The sequence below is a fragment of the Leptonychotes weddellii genome, chromosome 9, assembly GCF_054177405.1.
Source record: "Leptonychotes weddellii isolate Sample4059 chromosome 9, ASM5417740v2, whole genome shotgun sequence".
NCBI lineage: Eukaryota > Metazoa > Chordata > Mammalia > Carnivora > Phocidae > Leptonychotes > Leptonychotes weddellii.
This window is the reverse complement of record NC_138377.1, coordinates 61,987,271-62,008,477: the sequence shown is the minus strand read 5'-3', so window position 1 is coordinate 62,008,477 and position 21,207 is coordinate 61,987,271. Positions and strand designations below refer to the sequence as shown.

General features: G+C 35.0%; 1 long non-coding RNA gene and 1 pseudogene across 1 annotated transcript in view; one reads left to right on the top strand and one right to left on the bottom strand.

The window, feature by feature from the left end:
* Positions 1-6,311: 6,311 nt before the first annotated feature.
* The window catches only part of LOC145723462 (uncharacterized), a 255,537-nt gene continuing 240,641 nt past the window's right edge, over positions 6,312-21,207 (top strand). The window contains exon 1 of the long non-coding RNA XR_014148542.1: positions 6,312-6,402. This is a non-coding gene — a long non-coding RNA (uncharacterized LOC145723462). The remainder of the gene's footprint in view (positions 6,403-21,207) is intronic.
* On the bottom strand, positions 9,184-9,343 carry LOC115943402 (U2 spliceosomal RNA; annotated as a pseudogene).

Sequence of the window (21,207 nt, the reverse complement as noted above, 5' to 3'; positions counted from 1 at the left end):
TGTGCAAGGACCCAAGTATAGCCTCTAGTTGCTGAAAGTAATGCCTGGCTAACAGCCAGCAAAGAAATAGGACCCTCAGTCATACAATAACAAAGGACTGAACTCTGCCAGTAAACTGAATTAGCTTAGAAGTGGATTCTTCCCTAGAGCCTCCAGATAAAATCCCAGCCTGGCTGATACCTTGATTATGGCCTTGTGAGACCCTGAGCAGAGAATGCTGCCATGCCTGTTTGGACTTCTGACATACAGAACTGTGAGATAATAAATAGATGCTATTTTCAGCTGCTAAATTTATGGTAAATTTGTTACACAGTAATATAAAACTAATATACCAGAACATAGAACTATAAATCCAAACAAACTAACAATAAGAAAGTAACTATAATTTAAGCACAGAAGGAAAGGTATAAGGGAGGATTTTATGTTGATTTTTAAGTATAGTTACATCTTATTCGTACAAGCAATAAAAAAACACATCAGTTTGTGGATGGGTAATGTTCTATATGATCACTATCTTGTCAAGACAACATCTTACAAAAAGCAGCAAAAGGGGAAGGCAAAAACAGATAATTGCTAACTCTTTTTCTTGGGCTTATGCTGTTTTTCATGTCTGGAAAGATTTTTCCTCTATTTTATCAACTCAAAAAGAAACCCCATATCCTTAGCTCTCATACCCTAATCTACTCATCTGTCTGCCCAGCCCTAAGCAATCACTGTCACTATAGATTTACTTATTATTGACTTTCATATGGATGGAATTGTGTAATACATGGACTTTTGTGACTGGATTTTTTCATATAGCATAATGTTTTCAAGATTCATTTATGTTGCATGTATTAGAGGTAATATTCCATTGTATGGGTATACCGCATTTGTTTATCTCTTTGTTGATTGACATTTGGGTTATTTCCATCTTTTGGCTTTTATGAATAATATTTCTATAAATACTGTGTACAGTTTTTGTATGGACATCTGTTTTCATTTTTCTTGGGTATATATGTAGCAGTAGAATTTCTGGGTCATATGCTAACTCTGTGTTTAATCCATTGAGGAACTAACTGATTATTCTCCAAAGCAGTTGCACCATTATGTATGTCCACCAGCAGTGTATAAGGCTTATACTTTCTCCACATCCTCACCAACACTTATTATCTGACCTTAAATTTCACCCATCCTTGTAGGCCTGGCTCATATGCTATCACTTCTGCAGAGTCATTCCTGATTCATTAATAAACTATAGTAATTTGTTCTGTGAACTCCCAAAGGATTATATTTGTTTGTTTCTTAGGGCTCACTTCACACTCCTCATTGTATCATTGTTAGTGTAGGTCTTACTTGCCTACCAACTTCAGCATCTTTATTTTAGAATTTGTGTCTAATTTCCCAGTTTCATCCTTCAAAGCACAGCTGTTCTAGGTGGCCTGAAAATAAGAGGAGTTCAGAAAGTATTTACTAAGGGTTTTATTTTTTTTTTATTATTATTTTTTTTAAATTACTAAGGGTTTTAGATTAAAAATGAACCAGATGACCTAGTTCAATTTAATGTAAGACAATTTCTGCCAGTGCAAGCCTAGAGAGCTTGTCTGGCTTAATCATACATGCAAGTTATTCAATTTCACATTTTGTGCTACCACTTATTAATTATGTACTCTTTTATTTATTTATTTATTTATTTTAAAGATTTTTTTTTATTTATTTATTTTGAGAGAGAGAATGAGAGACAGAGAGCATGAGAGGGAGGAGGGTCAGAGGGAGAAGCAGACTCCCTGCCGAGCAGGGAGCCCGATGCGGGACTCGATCCCGGGGCTCCAGGATCATGACCTGAGCTGAAGGCAGTCGCTTAACCAACTGAGCCACCCAGGCGCCCTAATTATGTACTCTTAAGGAGAGTTCTAAACTTTCTGAGATGTTTCTCTGTCCACAGATATAATTTTAATATTGTATAAGGTTATTGTGAAGCATAAATATGATAATTTATGTGGAGCATCTAGTATTGTTCCTGGCACATACTTGATGCTCATTACATAATAGCAAAACTATTTTATAAATAATGCTGTATATAAAATGTAGTAATCCCTTCCTTGGCACATTTCCCTTGATAGAATTATGATATATAGATTTAATTCTAGTTACATTTTTCCAAATTTCAATACTTTTTGGATTGAATAAATGTGGATTGCAGGTCACTTAAAATTGTAGAATCAAAAACATTGGGTCTGGTTGTCCCATCTACAGCCTGCTGTAAGATGTATTGCACACATCTGTTGTCTTTTGCTTGTATTCTGTTGCTCACCTTGAAGTACACTCCATTCGTGTTAATATATTTCATAAAACACATTTTCCTTTGTGATGTGCATGTTACTGTCTCGTCCTTAAATTCCACTAGAAATACTGTATGATACTCAGTGATATAAAATTTCAATAATTCTGAATCTATCAAATGAGTGTGGAATGGAGAGGTACAATCACCTAGAGTCAAATGGATAATGACAATACCCCAAGAGAGTAAGATGTGTAGAGTCTTTAGAAGGCAAAAATTAAAGTGTGTATGCACTCTCAGGATGCTATTAGACAAAGAAAATGAGGTAATGAGGTTGCTGTTAGGCTTGCTGTTGAAAATTTTAGTTGTCACACTGGAAAGATCAGTGATAAGTGCATTCTTTTACTACTTATTTGAGTGGATATAAAGGTTTTTGTAGATTTCTTCTAATTTCTATATAATATCTAAATAGTTCATCTGTGAGTCCAAATCATATTTTTAAAAAAGCTTTACTGTTGTGTGGGAGGGATATTATGTGGAGAGGCTGCATTGTATTGGATAAAATATACTGAGAACCAAAAAAACTGTTTGTATCCAGATTCCGCTGCTTGCCAGTTATTAAAATCTCTTTGAGACCCAGTCTCTTTGTCTGCAAAACGGATAATAATATTTCTCATGTTTAGCTCAATTTTTAGCTCCATTTGTTTAGAGCACTAGCTAAGAAATGCTCAGATGGTTCCACTTTACAATCTTCAAAGTGCTCTACAACACAAAGATATATTATCATTAAGTACTTGGAACTGATCTTTGGTACCTTTGGGTGTCCTATCCCCATCAAAATCTACTAGCAAGTCTTTAAGCATTACAGTATTCCCTACCAGGAATCCCCTTCCCCAGGATTTACTACCTAAGTTGTCCTTCTTTGGAAGATCCTGAGTAAAATTATATTAACTTTCCATCTTGATGCAGATATGGCCATTCCGTAGTCCTCTGCGTTATGGTTTCAGTCCATTTACTTCCCTATTAAACATGCTGTTCTCTGTTCTAATCATTGTATCCGTTCAAGTTTTGTTCAGAAAAATGAAACCAAGCAAAAAGAGACTTACTACAGGGAATTAGGTGTTTATAGGGAACTGGGGATGTACTGGGAATTAGGTGTTTACATAGGAAACTAGATACAGAAGTATTTTAAGGAGGTTGCCATTGGACTTTTTGTGACAAGATATATATAATAGACAAAAAGACAACAGATGTGTGCAATACATCTCACACTATAGCTATGATAAAGCTATGGTAAAGACAGGACAAAACCCTGCTATTGCCACTGCTACTACCTACTACCACTGCCCCCTTATACCCAGATGGTTCGTGACAAGGCAGCAAGAACATTCGGTCTGTCAGAGCTTGCTTCCTAACCACCACCACCTCCCAAATATGTGAATGCGACTCATTCACTTCTAGAAACCTAGTTTCTGAGGGAGTCGAAGTTGTGTGATTTTTGCCTTCTAATCTCTCCAAGAGGAGAGTAAAATGAAGTATAGGAAACCAAGTCTAAGTAACCACCACAGTTTCTATGTAGTTAATTTCATTTCTCTAGTTGTTCCTTAGTGGCCTTGGAACTTTTAACCCTCGAACCCCATGTCCCTATATACTCATGAGATACTGCAGTTCTGCCTTGGTCCTTTAAGAATTATGTGAGGGGAGACAAAGGAGCCACACCTTATGGAGCACTGTGGTTAATTAAGCTATCATTCCTTTAATTCAAAAGTTAAAAGTAACAGGAAGGAATTCTTGGATATACCTATTCTGAAGAAGCATGTTACCCTTACTGAGAAACTGAAAAACTCATTACAATATATGCTTCATCAATCAAGAGAAAAATGAATATACACTTATAAGTGGGGAAGTAGGGTCCTTGGGTTTTCTTTTAATTTCCCAGGTGAACAAAGAGATATATTTATTCAAGTACAGTGTTTGTCAGCAGGCAGTACGCATGGTATCAATTTCATTCCCCTGTCACTGTGAGACTGATAGAATCCCTATCTGTAGTTGGAGGGCATTTTGATATACATATTCTTACACACTTTTGGACATTTACAAAGTGTCTTAACACTCTAGGATAAAATTCAGACCTTCTTTCAAAGATACAGAAAGAGTCCAAAAACTACTATGGTACTCATGGAAAGGTACCTCAGATCTCCTGTTGTGTGGAGCATAATTAAAGACATGTCCAGCTGCCATCTCTCTGGATCTACCACCATGTCTACAATAAGGCCATGCTTCCCTAACATTTCTGAGTCAGTGATTAAGTACAGCCAGAATACTAATGTTGGCTTATTCGGATGGCAGATTGGATTCTTCTTGTGGGCAAATCTGGGTTGGTAATCCCCCACCTTTTTGGCTGAGATTTTCTTAGATTTGCATGGCAACCAATCCTCCTTCTTGCTCCTCTTCTTTCACAGATGTCAGGACTACATTGCAATCTGAAGGTTTTCTTTGCCTACTGCTTCCTCCCCTTTATTCTTTGAAGGTGTTTCTCCAGGTCTCTTGAAAGACTGATTCCCATCTCAGTATTTGCTTCTCAGATGACCTGAACAAATACAGTGACTTTAAAGATTACAAATTAGAAATTGTTTTGAAGATGGTGGACATAGAATTTCCATCTTCAAAGAGAATAGGGGTGGGAGTAATTGATTAAATCTAAATAAGGGAAGTTACTTCAAGGGGCATTTTCAAATACAAAATCTCATAGGTCCTGAGATGGGATAATATTGGAAGACAAGTTAGAAATATACTTTTTAGAGAGCTTTGGGAAGAGAGTCAATAAATTTATTGACTTACTATATTTATAATATATAAATAATGCCTGAATCTATGAATATTCTCCCTGAGAATTGGATCCCTGTCGGTTTCAGCCATAAAATTGTGCTATTGAACTGTTGATACTATCCATCTCTAATACTAGTTTTGGGCAGTTTAGCCACATTGTAGGTTCAGTATAGTCAAGGTTGCTAATCATTTATGGCATGTGTCTGTAATTAAATGGATTTTGGAGTTCAGATATGGAACAGAAGCTGATTACAATAGATAAACTATCTGAGCTTACTGTTGTTAGTGATTTAAATAAGAAAAAGTTACCTTTATTGTAGAAGGTGCTTCTTTCTTGTTGTGGTAGCCCTAGTATAGCAAACCTTCTTCTCCTTTTCCTTACTGACTCCCTAGTATTGCTCATCATTAATCAACATGTTTCTTTAATATGGAACCCTGGCAATTTTGCCCCCTCCCTAGGATCTGCCCCTGTATTGTAGCTCGCTTAAGAAAGCACTTCTCATTTTTTCAAAGGTTTACATTTTAGGGTGTAGGCAGAGTTCTGTAAAGAGATGAACATGATGTCCATAACATGTAAGAAGAACAAAGAAAAAAGTTTTCAACTATTCACATTCGATATTTCATATTAGACTGTTATCTTTCTGCGACACTCATAATTTGTGAGCCTGTTCAGAATGTGTGATTATTTTTCAAAATGTTTGGTAACTCATTCTTTGCACAAAAATATCAGAAGCTTAGGTGGGAAATATTTTAAATAATTATATATTTGGAGTGCAATCACTAAGATAACTCAGATTTTAATATGTAAAATTTTCTATTAGATGGCAATATATATTTTATTATACTTCATATAATTTCAGTGATACATTATATATATAAAATATATATATATTTCTGTACTCTCTTAGTTCATCTTGAATCTCATCCTTGGTGTGTAATTGAGGCAGTTTTCCTTTAGTCTGAATTTTATGAACTTCTAGTAGCCTCAGCTTCAATAACTATTTTCTTAGGAAGGCTGTATTTGTATAAATATATTAAGTTTGATTTTTCACTGAAAGCAAGTATGACTACATTTATTATTCCCAGTTTGAAAATAAAACCTTAAATCATAATCTCTAGATAAAGGACTTTGCTTTCATGATCCTAAGTAAAAAGAAAATCTGTTTCACTGTTTACTTAACATTTGATGGTGATGCAATAAATAAAACATTAGCCAAAGAGTGACTGTGTCTTTCTCTGCTTTTCCTTTCTACAGGTTGTATTTCATTTGGATGTGGGTATGATGTGCCACAGCAACATGACATCTTGATTAGGTGAGTCTGTCCAGACTGCTTTAAAGAACATTCTCACTGCAGAGTTCCCAGGTCATGACATTGTATTGCTGGTATTCCTAGCCTAAATGCTGATGAAAATGGGATCTTTTTTGCTTTCTTGGTGATCTTTGGTAGAGAAAATTGAATTCCAGTTTCCATGGAAATCCTATTTGTGGGTTGTTTTATTTTTTTTATGGGACTTATATTAAAAGTGAAATCAGGGAAATACCTAAAAAGTCTATGGAGGTAAGGGCAAAGCAATATCAAAACAGAGGTTATATATCTTATTCTTCTTATAGAACAGCCATAGTAAGAGATTTAGAGAGCTCCACTAGTGGACATGTCTTATGTTGAAACAGTTAGTACATTATATATGCAAGAAATAATATCTTGATTAATATTCTTACCCAGTCTCTACATATGTAATTTTTCTGCTAATATATTTTGACACCAAATACGTAATTGTGAACATTCACTTCCAAAATTTTCTTGATTTGGATACAGTCACTCTTGCTGATTGATGTTTTATTTACTGCATGGCCACCAAATGTTAAGTAAACAGGGAAGCAATCTTATACTATAGCTGGTTAAGGTGCTGCAAGAGCAGGCAGGTGAACATCTGAACAAATGGCTTTTCCTGTCTCATTCATGACCCAGTGGGTAGGATCTTGATTCTCTTTGGCAAATAGAGGAAAATATCCCAGAGTTTTCAGATTCCTGTTAGTGTATGCTGCCATTTAGGTGTTTGATAATAACTAATAAAGGGAGTTGTGCAGCTAGTCTGGTGTGGTAAAATGAATGTTGGCCTGTCAGGTAGCATCCCTTCATATGAATCATGTTTTTTGTCTGACCATGTGTGTGATCATGTGCAAAACATCCACTTTTTGCAGTCGTAGTCTCTTTATCTGTAAAATGAAGTGCTCCTATAAGGTGATCCTCAGCCTTAATAATAGGTTTGTGATTCTATGGATTTTTAATGAATGATTTTTTTTTTTCTGCCTGATGAATGGTATTAGTGCCCTGGTTGCCAGAATGATCACACTGTATGCAATTGCACAAATCGATTATGAACATGATAAGCATTTAAAGTAATGTGATTTTCTCATGTCTGGAGTATTTCTAAATAAAACCAGAGGCTAATGAACTGCTTTGTTTGATTCAAGGTGCTCTAGTTGTTTTTCTCCTTTTGCTAAGTCTCTTTCCAGGAGGCATGGGTGTCGATTGAATGAAATATTAAGAACTCTTCCAATTTTATTATTTTCTGAAATATTACCTGATAAACACCATATATTGGTATTGAAAGAGATGGGAACTTTTCCTGATTTCTATTCCTCTTTTCTTTTTTTTCCTCCTAGAAAAACAATATTTCTTTCCTAGATTACCACATCTTTTTGTAGTGCAGAATAATTAAAATATTCAAAAGCAAATCGCCATCACCTTTTAAGAATGTTCAACCATATTTTAGTTGAACTTGCAGGTTTATGAAAATTTCCTTTTCAATTCATTCCTCATACAGTACTGAAATATTAATACTGACCACGGTGTGAATATGTTAGTTTTAGTAGGAGTAATTAGTCTTGCAAATAACTGAAAAAACTGCTGTCATATCTATGAGAATTTGAGAATCTTGTAACCTTTCTTCCTGTTGTAAGTGCATATTCAGGTTGCTGGAAATACTTTTTTTTGCTTTTATTAGCGTTATTATTTTTAGCGAAAAGACACATGTCTCAGGATATTTATACATTTACCTGGGAAATATAGAAGGAATCAGTGATATATGTGGTGCCAAGCACATTATATATCTTTAATGCTTACATATTTCAAATTATATACATATTATCCCCATTAGATAGATCCTTTCTGGAGTTACTGTAACAAAGGCTTTATTTACCTAAAGGGACAAAGGGAACCATTTAGGAGAATGAGGCAATTAAGCAATTTATATAACATTCTGAAAACATTCAGTATTTCCCACCATTTGATTTTCACTTCTGGAAGCTGCTTTTCTCACACTAGCAGATTAGAGTAGTTAGATTCTCAAACCCCCTCCCCTGTCATTCTTCTTTTCATCATGAAATTATATGTTCTTTTATAAAAACATTTTCTGAAAAATTAATACTTACATTGAATTTTGCAAACTTAACAATATAGGATTTGAGGTGTTTTACCCCAAAGAATTAACATAAAATAATTTTTTAAAGTACACTTTTGTGAAAGTATTATTTCCTCCAGATTGTGTCTTGCAATTTCTGTCCATATTATCACTCCCATATATTCAGGATGAGAAATAAAACAAATGGAATAAAACAAAACCAAACAGAACAAAAGAAAGAAAATACTAGGGGAGAATAATCTATCATAAAACAAGAACAAAAGCTCTCAAGTCTACTGGTGGGGGGAAAAAGCAGGTGGGAAAAATAGATGAGTAAATATAATTTATGACTGATCCAAAAATCTCAGTATAGTCTAGAGTATCAATCTGTAGAAATACAAAACGGTTGCCCAAACTGTTAACAAGTACTAATACTAACCAGATTAAAAGATGCAGTTCTCACTTCTGCTAGTCCCTCTTCCCTACAAAAATAAATAGCAATAAAATTGAAGGCAACAGAAACAAGAAGTGAAGATCTTGGGAAATGCACTAAATGGATTATCATTTTCTAACAATTGTTTATTAGACTGTATTTATTATGTGGTTATGCAGGAACAGTTTTTCCTTGCCTTCGTGTATGTTAGGTACTGTGTTATATTACCTTAGGCAGAACATCTCGCATCTAATAGGAATTCTAAACACCAAAGATAAGATGACAGTTTTATTATCTGTGGGTCTTAATAGCCCTGGCAAATAGCAAATAGCACCATTTCTTTCTCCCAGAGAGAAGAGAAATACAGATAGAAGAAGTTACTACACTTGATCTTAGCCAAAAGGCCGAGAAGCGATACAGATAGAAGAAGTTTAAGTGAATGAGTTACTGAGTGTGGTCACAGAATCTTTTCTAAGTAAGTAGCCTATTAGGGAGTTGGCAGTTGTCTAAAAAGAAAATGAGTTCTGATGAGGAAACCTGGATTTGTTTCTCAGCACTGACTTTGTGGGCATACATCCTTGAGTAAGTTACCAAACTTCTTTGTGTTTACTTAACAGTAAAATGAGAAGATAGGATTAAATGATCTCAAAACTCCTTTTCAGTTTAGGTTGTTTATGACATGATGTACATAAGACTTACTTAGGACTTAGTATGTATCAGACCCTGTAGGATACTATTACTTTAAGAGTTTTACATGGATTGTATAATTGTCAAACAACCCTGTGAAGTAGGTACTATTCTTGGCTTTTTTGAGGAAACTAAACTTAGGGATTCAAGTATCAAACAATGCACATGTTTAGGAACAGCAGAATTGAATTTTTAAATGAGGCCATCTGACTCCAGAGTCCACCAGCTTAAGGACCATGCTATATCTCCCTAACATTATCCACAAGCCAGTCAAGACTTAGGAAGTCACAAGTGTGTGTGAAACCTGTATTCTTTCCAACTTTATTCTCCCAGAGTAGATAGTTATCTGCCCATCAGCCTGGCTTATGCTGCAGTGAAACGTTACTTCCCCTTTGGTTAACATTTTCTGTTCATGCTCACTCTTTAGTTATAATCTCGAGAGTAGCACATCTTCCAATGGAATATTTCTACTGAGTATTTTCTAGAGACTGCCCATGCAGTCATTGAACGTGAATCAGAGGGAAGGTTTACGGAAATTATAAATGAACAGTCAAGGGAGAGTCTTTTGTAGCAAAATTATAGGAGTGTCTCCTTAGGTCAAAGTCAAAGTAAGGATGAATTAACTCCCGAAGCAATTTCGAAAAGGTGAAATTCAATGATATTGCAGTTGTTGGACCAGGTGTTAAAATGTTATTGGGTGTTAATTTAATTTTCATCCTGTCAACACTCATCTGAACTGTAACAGCTGCTAAACACGGTTCCACAAGAGCAAACCATCCACAGAGAGGAAGCAGATGCCTAATCAATAGGGCCAATAGAAATGTATGGCTCAGCTAAGCAACTTGCACAAGGGGGAATGAATCCCTTAGGGCTTTGTCTTACCTGAATGGAAAAGAACTTTAAAGATAGTGAGACTATTTAAGCAGTAAGAACAGAAGACTGAAAGCCCTAGGTTGCCTTCCTATTGTATTGACTTTCTTTCTTTCTTTCTTTCTTTCTTTCTTTCTTTCTTTCTTTCTTTCTTTCTTTCTTTCCTTCCTTCCTTCTTTCTTTCTTTCTTTCTTTCTTTCTTTCTTTCTTTCTTTCTTTCTTTCTTTCTTTCCTTCTTTCTTTCTTTCTCTTTCTTTCTTTCTCTCTCTGCCTCTCTCCCTTTTTCCCTTCCTTCCTTCTTTCCTTCCTTCCCTCCTTCCTTCCTTCCTTCCTCTTTTAATCCTGCATGACCTTGGATTGACAATCCCTTGGTTTCTCAGTCCCCCCGAGGTTTCAGAGGTATTGAGGATGTTGTTTCAAATCTATTGCTATCTTTACTGCTATTATTATCTCAGAGCCCTTGCACAGTTCAGAGTAAAAACTGACTGCTTCTTTATAAAAGTTATAACAGGATAGAGATACTAATGATGATGTAATAATAGTTAATAGCTGTTCTTCATTGTATCCTAGCTGGATAGGAATAGATGACTTGTAACTGAGAAAGGCATTTTGAATTTAAATAATTTTTTGACTGCTATGCTTGCTAACATGATAGGATATGTAATTTCCCCTACTGGAGATTTTCAAATAAAATGGTGGATTACTATGTTTATGCCAAGTGAAATCTTACCCTGAAATTGTGGTTTGACTATATTAACCTCTTCTAGTTAATTAATTTGCCATGCATTTAATAATTTTTTTGTAAGTTAGTATGCCTCATCAAAAATATCACCTTTGTTTAATGCATCTCAGACTAGGCTATAAATCCTATTGTTGGGAATTGTTTTCTTTTCTTTTTTTTTTTTTTAATAAGTGAAAATGATTGGATTTAAAGGGATAGAATGCAAATTTTATGTAGTTATTAAAATGATTCATCTTTCAAACAGTTTGAATGTTGAGATAGACTTTTTTGGCCTATATGCATACACTTGGCAATTGTTCTCCTTTTAGGGATCAGCAGGGAAAAGATTCACTATGGCTACTCATCTAATACGATCTCCTGAAGGAGAAATCTTTCATTTTCCTGAGCTTATTAAATGTCAAATAAAGCAAAACAACACAAAACAAAGAAACACCTGTCTTATACGTAGAATTTCACAGTGCTTATATTGTTCCTCTTCTTCTGCTTTCTATTTCTGTAGAAAGTAAAAGCTTTAAGAAGTATGCAGTGTGGGTTATTTTATCCTATATTGGAATGGTAGTACTGTGACCTTACTGAAAAAAAAGGTTAGTTTTGAGGAGATAAAATAATTGTGGCATTTGGGCTGATGAACTGGCCTTTTTAATATTTTGGAGATAAGGTGAGTTATGATTGGGGAGAATTCAAAAGACCATCAGGCACGTTGAGAATTTTGTTTTATGAAATTCTTATCCCAAACATAAATGCAAATAAGGTAGATAAAGAGAACTGAGCCAGACTTTTAATAGAACAATAATTTTGAAATGGCTCTTTGGAGATCTTAGTAGAAAAACAAAAGGTAAAAGCAAGAATTATATTTCTTAGCATTTAACTGAAACTGGGGACAAGAGCCAATATTGGTTATGTTTAGTGTGACAACATACTACATTGTTCCAATTTTGTGTTAGGTATTTGAAAAGCCTGAAGTTTGGTGCAGGAATATGATATTAGAAATTCTTTCTTTCCTTCCTTCTCCCCTCTCCCCTCTCATCTTCCTTCCTCCCTGCTCCTCACCCTTTTTCGTACTGGTAAGAAATGAATGTAGATGGAACACTTTGATGAATGGATTTTGTACAATTTCAGTGAACAAATATGTACTTAACAGGTTAAATTGGGTTTCTCAGTGTGTTCACACATTATCAGAGTTATTTATAATATAACCTGTATTCTTATGTCTGTGGATGAATTTCATTACACAATTTATATAAAATAGATAATAGATTAATGAATGTTATTATTTCCTTACTTTCACTAATTAGGTTATTATTAAATGAGATCAACTAAATTCTGAAGCTTTTAATGGAAAATTGATGTAGCTTTTGTGAGCCCTAGATATCTTATTTCTTTGTTCTATCACTGTAATATATAGAGAGATTCATCATCAAAATTTGATATTTAAATCAAATTAAAGGGTATGATCAGCCTTATAAATTTTATGGAAAAAATTAAAGAAAGTTCATAGAGAAATTAATGTTTTATCTATTCACTTACAACTAGAAGGCTTTCTAAAGAGAAAACTGCTTACAGCTATTCAGTCTTTTTTCAGTGATTTCAGTACAAAAATGAACAATTTCAGGTGCCATTTTATTTTGACTGTGCTGTCTAGTAACTAGTGTGATTGTTTTTTTTTTTTTAAAGATTTTATTTATTTATTTGACAGAGACACAGCGAAAGAGGGAACACAAGCAGAGGGAGTGGGAGAGGGAGAAACAGGCTTCCCACAGAGCAGGGAGCCCGATGCAGGGCTCGATCCCAGGACCCTGGGATCATGACCTGAGCCGAAGGCAGATGCTTAACGACTGAGCCACCCAGGCACCCCAGTGTGATTGTTTGATAGAGCAGAGTAAGTAAAAAATGAGAGACAAAGGAGGAGATAGAGAGAATGCTAGTAACAGATTCTGTGAAAACCCCTGTAAGATTTAGACATGTTTTAATCTTAATTGGTTAGTTCACATTTCACTCAAGAATTTAGTGGGGAATATATTGATGTACATAACTTTATTTTCCTGTATATCTTTTATATAGGGTTTTAGGCTTATTATAAATTTTAAAGTTATAATAATATGACATCCTACTACTGTTATCATACAAATAAATACTCATTGCCTTTTTTCTATGGAATTTAGAAGAGTTTAGATACATCACCTAGTAAATGCATTGTCATATACTCATCCTTTAAGTCTCTGCTTAAGTTTTAGAGTGGTTTATCTTTTGTCTAGAATAGGGTAGGTCTCCACCTTTCTAACACCTTTAATGAATTATTTAGTGTTTGTTGTCTTCCTCAGCGTACCTCTATGTTTATCACCCTATCTGGTACATGATGTGTTGAATTAAATTTAACAGAATTTCTCAGATACTCCTTTATATTTATTTGAAAGAGCTTATCCGCATTTGCTAGTTGGAGGAAACCAACAAAAAGAGATTAAGATTTGCTCATGATCTCATGATCTCTGGAATCGCTAGAATCCTCATTTACTGAGTTTTATTCTAATGCTCTTCTTAAGGTAATACTATAATCCTTAAACCTAAATGTAGCCTATGGCTAATGAAAGCTGAACGCTAAGACATATACCTAAGCATAGCCTAGAATTCAAAAATGTTGGATCTTACACTAATCCTGCTACTAATAAGTTTGGAAAAGTTTCTTATATAAGTATGAATATAAATAATCTTTGCAGAAGTTGTTTTCGTGTTTCATAACTCTAATAACATTATACTGAAGTTATTTTAAAGTATATTTTCAAGATACTTGGTACAACATGGTCGTTTGAGAATTCCATGCTTTGCTTTTTCTCCAGAGCACTTAGCATTACTTTACATTTATATATTTTGTGTGTGTTTTTTTTCATTCCAGGTGGAAGCTCTGTGGAGGGAGGGACTTTGTTTAGGTTGTTCACTTCTGAACCCCCCTCTTAGAAAAGTGCCTGGAGCAGCACTGATGCCCAGTTAATATTAGATAAGTCAGTGAATGAGTGAATCATTCTTGTGGGTGGTCAGCAATGACTCTACAGCTGAGCTTCAGTCTTGGTGAACTCTGACCTACTGTAAGCTTTCAGCTCTACTTTCTGGCAGCTGTTCTAGCAGTACCTTTGCTTTGGTTTTAGTTTGGGCTTTGGTTGCTTCTTCATTTTTATCTTTTGTCCAGGTGAATTAACTGGGATTCTATTGTGGCTAGACATCAACGTAGGATCTCCTTCCACTGTCATTCTAAGATTTTAAGGTTGTGGCATTTCTTGTTACTTATGAGGAATGGTTTTTGTAGGGTAGACAAGTCAAGGATGATAACTTGCTCAGGTGCTGTGCTCAGATTCAGAGATCTATGCTCAGGTGGGCTTGCTTGTGTAGGCCCTCTACTGGTGAGGTTTACCTCAGCAGTGGATAAGTGAAATGATACAGATATACAATATGTCAAATAAAATAATAGTATAATGCCAACTAATCTCAGAGAAAGATAATTATTTTGTGGAACAGAAGGAGCCAATATAAATGAAATAGTGTATTCTAAGCAGTAATTGTTACTCATTACTGTAATCTAATTTTGACTTTAAATTCCAAACCTAAGTATCTTACCCTGGACCTTTTGATAGTATCAGATGGTCCTTGGCTTTCCTAAAAATTAAGACTCTTTCCGTGTACAAGTGTTTAAGATTTACTTTACTAGGTAGGCCAAATGACTGAAGAATCAATTTGTATGTTTTAAAATATAGGCACTATCACAAGAATAATGTAACTATGGCATGTTTCCAAGAAATGATTTGGGAATAGATTTTATTGGACAAAATATATTCATAGTATGTGACTGCTCTGTAAATTTTGGCCTACAGTAGTAGAATATGTGTCCGTTTGTAGATTCAAGGAAGAGGAAAAATATAATTTGCTGCTATGCTGTGGTAATAATAAGTTCCTAGAGGGACATCAGGCTAAAAATAATTTATTGAAACTGCCCTCGATTTCTAAAGACATTTCTGAGTTGCATTTAGAACATAGCCATTGATTACAAAGTGTGATTTGAGAAGGCAAAAGAGGCCAATTTTCCTGCAAACAAATTAGGAGATGCATATTGACTGCAGGGAAGTATGTCATCACTGAGAAATCGAAAGCAATGGGACTTTAGGAAATCAATCAGCAGTCCAGTCAAATTAGATTTTTTTCTCATACTTTGTTGCTGGAACCCTATGTGGGATGGACATATTTTCAGCAGATATAAACTTTTTATTTTTATAGTAAACCCAGGTCAATAAAATGAATAGAGGGACAGGTTACAGGTTCTAACTCATTCACATTGCATATTTTCAGAACCCTAAAAAAACCCCAAAAGTTCCCTGAAATCCTATGTAAATATATATTCTTATATAATAAATTTTGTCCCAGTGACCCATTTTTTTTAGCACTTTGGGTGCCCTATGAGAAGGTATGACTCTAATCTGAGACCAATAACCAGTTGCCACATTTATTTTAACATTTTGGGGAATGAGGAAAAAAAACAGTATTTTTTTCAATACTATAGCATTACATTCTAGTCAGTTCTACATGGAGCTGTATGCTATAAGATTTCAAGTTTACTTTTTTTTTCCCTGAAATAATGATAGGAAAATATTTTTAAAGATAAAAATTCAAATAATGCTGTTAGATCTCAAGCACAAAATGATTCATTTGAGCATATGTATTTGCTCACTGTGGTACTAAATGCTCTTTGTTTCTTAAGATAATAAAACAGAGTTGATAGTTAACAAATGCACAATATGCCCCAAATTTCTTATCTTCAACAGGATGATAGACACTTTTTCCAGAAACCTTTTAAAAAAGTATTTTTAGGGAGTTAAAACCTATCCTCCAAATATATCAAGTTAGGATGTATTAGGTGGTTGATAAAATGAGACTGAGATATGTATAGTAAGCCGGTTTTAAAATACCTAAGTTAAATCCAACTTGTTTCATTAAGTACTATGTGCAAAGCGCTGTGCTACCTGCACTAGAGTATCAAAATGCCTTTGATGCAGTTTTCATTTTCAAAGAGATTATACTCAATAATGTGTTCAATTGGAGCACCTGGGTGGCTCAGTCATTAAGCATCTACCTTCGGCTCAGCTCATGATCCCAGGGTCCTGGGATTGAGCCCCGCATTGGGCTCCCTGCTTGGCCGGGAAGCCTGCTTCTCCCTCTCCCACTCCCCCTGCTTGTGTTCCCTCTCTCGCTGTCTCTCTCTCTGTCAAATAAATAAATAAATAAAATCTTTAAAAAAAGAGTTCAATTAATACAATATAGACTCAGATTTGAGTGCATTTCTTACTAGAAAATGTCCATTTTCCTTCTATAACTAATCTAGGACAATAAAAGTAAAAATACTTTTAAATGTTTTTAGTTTTTTTATTTTAGAAGATATATTTAGGGATATTAAAAACAATAGCACATATTGTATATTTTATAATTACAAAAATAATGCATGCCAAGAGTAGAAAATTCAGACAGCATGAATTAGCTCGAAAAAGAACATAAAAAGGATTCATGATTCTACCACTTAATAATGAGCACTGCAACAGAGGTAAGCCCTGTTGACTGCTACTGGCAAAATATATTTCCAGTATTTTCTCCAGTTTTGTTTCAAGATTGCAGAATAAACATACTGCAGTCATCCTTTGCTACCTCAAACCTTAGTTAGCAATGACAGGTATAAAAGTAAATAAATGTGTGTATATGTAATGTATAAATATGTATATATATAGTATGTATCTAGTGTGTATGTATATATGTGTGTATATAACAGATATAATATATATAATTTATATTGTATATACATGTATATTGTATATATACTATATATTTATTAAAACTGTAAAGATTTATATATACTCTGGTTTCTCTTCAAATCATATAAATCGTGGGACACTTGGGTGGCTCAGTCGGTTAAGCGTCCAACTCGATTTCAACACAGGTGATCATCTCAGGGTCATGAGATCCAGCCCCACGAATCAGGTTCCCCACTGGGCATGGAACCTGCTTGAGATTCTCTCATTCTCCCTCTCCCTTTGCCCCTCCTCCTCCTCCTCAGTACTTTTGTAGTTTTCTTCATTTTAATCCTAGATATTTTGGACAAAGTTTATGTATAAGTATTTTCATATTTTCACTCTTTCTATTTTCTAAGATTCAAAGAAAAGTTACTAAGTTTTGCATATTAATTTTTTAACTATCTTCCTCCATTCCCTAATTAAATAATTTTTATTTGACTGTATTAATTATAATTCTTCATGTACCCTCAGAATGTCTTCTGATTGCCAAGTTTTTTTTTTTTTCCAACATGCATCCTGACTCAAGCTGTATACATTTGCAATATCTGATTTTTAACCACACACTTCATCCTATTGACCCAGAGTGAAAATTGATACTCTTGTCTGAAGGACTGTTCCCTTGAGTATATTTAAACCAGACCGATCTCTGTGTTTAATCTGGGTTCATCAGGAACCATTAGCCTTGATTGGTTTGTTTTTCTCCCTCTCCATCTCAGGACTTGATTCTATTGAGTTAACAAATATTCTCCCCAGAGAATAGCTACCACAAGCCTGTTTCAAGTAATTCCAATCTCTCGCTTATAGAAATTGAACTGATCTTTTTTTTTTCTTTCTAGTTTTATTTGAAGAACTGCTGTAATGAATTCTGTATTTGTTCAAATCTTTGAAGATCTGTGAGGAAAAAACAGTTACTCAAATCTCTATCATGTTAGCATGCTATTTATCATACTTTCCAATCGTCATTGCTAAATTATGCAATCCAGTTGAAAAGAATAAGCATTATTTATTGAAGACTCATATGCTGATATCCAGTAAATCTCATAAATCATGATTTGACTAATTTGAGATTTATGGTATTTAAGAAAAGAGCTAGGTATATGTTTATTTTTGCAAAATATCAGAGAAAGATTAGTAAACATTTTAGTAATGTAAATAAGACTGAGGAAGAATTATTAGGAACAGACTTTATTTCTTTTAAAATATTGTAGCATAACACATTACTCAGAAAATAAGGTAATCTATTGAATTAGCTAGGGCGCAAATTACATCTATGAGCCCCATCATAGCTCTTTTATAATAGTGCTTAATTAAGTTTTGCTGCTAATATGTGCAATCCGTCCCTGAGTACAGTAAAACTCTCATTCAGATTTTACTACTATAATTCTGAGGTAGAAAAAGCTTTGTATTATCATTCAAAACATATAGTTCTAGCTCTGCTTTTGAATAACTGTGACTTACGACCTCAAGTAATTTACCTCTTCTGAGTTAATTGCTTATTACTTAAATGAAAAAAAAGCACTGTGCATACCTCACAGAGTTACTTTGAGAGTTAAATGAGCTTGAGTCTGAAAGCCATCTTAAAAATCATAAATCAACAAAATCCTAATACTCATTACTATGTACTAGAATACTTTTATTATAAATTCACAAGATGATTTTGTCTTCAGTTTTTGAATTCTGTATGGTAAGGAGCACAGTGGCTTGTGCGAGCTTGTCTAAATTGCAATTTGTATGAAACAGCTTTGATAATTGCCTTGGCTACAAAATTCTTGAATAATTCTCAGTTTCACTTAAAATATTTGAATGAGTAAATAAATACCACTGATATCTTGGAAAAATAATAAGATTCCTCAGTTAAGCTCTCAAAACCTTTCCATTCTGTAAATTAAACTCATCACTTGTATTTAAGGGTAAATTCTGAGAAGCCCACATTTACTCCTATATGTTACAGCACAGATTTTACATGTGACAGGTTTTAAATTAGTGATGCTGGGATGCCTGAGTAGTGCAGTCAGTTGAGCATCCAACTCTTGGTTTCTGCTCAGGTCATGATCTCAGTGTTGTGAGATCAAGCCCTGAGTTGGGCTCTGAGTTTGGCATGGAGTCAGCTTGAGATTCTCTCTCCCTCTGCCCCTTCTGCTTGTGCTCACTCGCTCTCTCAAATATAAATAAACAAATAATCAGTCAATCAATTAATTAATTGCTGTTTTCCCATAAAATCAAAAAAGAAAACTACATAAAGCAAACTCAAAATACATCCTTACAAGAAATTTTATAGACAAGTAACAAAGTTTAAGACTTGCTTATTACACTGTCATTAAGTAATTATATTCAGAAAACTGTAACCTATTTTTTTAAGATTTTATTTATTAATTTGAGAGAGATCTTGAGAAAGAGAGAGAGAGAGTGAGGACAAGCTGGGGGAGAGGCAGAGGGAGAGAGGGAAGCAGGCTCACTGCTGAGCAGGGAGCCCAATGCAGGATTCCATCCCAGGACCCTGGGATCATGACCTGAGCCGAAGGCAGACGCTTAACCAACTGAGCCACCCAGGTGCCCAGAAAACTATAACGTATTGTTGAAAACTAAATATGAAAAATATTAAAGTATTAAATATTAAGTATTATGTATTTAATAATATAACTCGTATACTGAGGCACTTTTCTTTTTCCAGATAGCTACTACATGAGAAGCACCCCTTGTTTAGGAGACGACGGTCTCAAGAGAATAGCAGAACAAAGGCAAAAGCCTAATGTTCTCGCCTTTTCTATTTTAAAGGATACTATCCAGGTATAAGACTACAAAATTAGGGAAAGGGTACATACCACACAGAAGCAGGGTTTTTTCCCCAGAACCCTTGCCAGAGTAGAGAAAGCTCTTTAGAGCTGAAAGGCACTTAGCAATCAAGATACTGTATGACTTTCTTACCCCTTCCTGTTCCACCTGAGGTGATTCTAAACTGATAGGGAGGAAGTATAATCCCCTGATAAGTTTAGGGATTTCCAATTAGGTAGAAATTTGTGCTGTCACAGTTCTATGTGTCTTCTTGGCAGAAGAGAATATAATGAAATGGCTAAATGGGTTCTCCATGCACCAAGACTTACAGTATAGGCAGATTTTTTTTTTTTAATTATTATGTTATCTTAATCACCATACAATACATCATTAGTTTTTGATGTACTATTCCATGATTCATTGTTTGCATATAACACGCAGTACTCCATGCAGTACGTGCCCTCTTTAATACCCATCACCAGGCTAACACATCCCCCTACCCCCTCTCCTCTGGAACCCTCAGTTTGTTTCTCAGAGTCCATAGTCTGTCATGGTTCGTCTCCTGCTCCGATATCCCTTCCCTTCCTGTTATCTTCTTCTTCTTCTTCTTCTTTTTTTTTTTTAACATATAATGTATTAATTGTTTCAGAGGTACAGGTCTGTGATTCAACAGTCTTACGCAAGTCACAGCGCTCACCATAGCACATACCCTCCCCAATGAATATCACCCAGCCACCCCATCCCTCCCACCCCCTACCACTCCAGCAACCCTCTGTTTCCTGAGATTAAGAATTCCTCATATCAGTGAGGTCATATGATACATGTCTTTCTCTGATTGACTTATTTCGCTCAGCATAATACCCTCCAGTTCCATCCACGTTGTTGCAAATGGCAAGATTTCATTCCTTTCGATGGCTGCATAATATTCAATTGTATATATATACCACATCTTATCCATTCATCTGTCGATGGACATCTAGGCTCTTTCCATAGTTTGGCTATTGTGGACATTGTGCTATAAACATTAGGGTGCATGTACCCCTTCGGATCCCTACATTTGTATCTTTGGGGTGAATACCCAGTAGTGCAATTGTTGGGTCATATGGTAGCTCTATTTTCAACTTTTTGAGGAACCTCCATACTGTTTTCTAGAGTGGCTGCACCAGCTTGCATTCCCACCAACAGTGTAGGAGGGTTCCCCTTTCTCCACATCCCTGCCAACATCTGTTGTTTCCTGCGTTGTTAATTTTAGCCATTCTGACTGGTGTGAGATGGTATCTCATTGAGGTTTTGATTTGGGTTTCCCTGATGCCCAGCAATGTTGAGCACTTTTTCATGTGTCTGTTGGCCATTTGGATGTCTTCTTTGGAAAAATGTCTGTTCATGT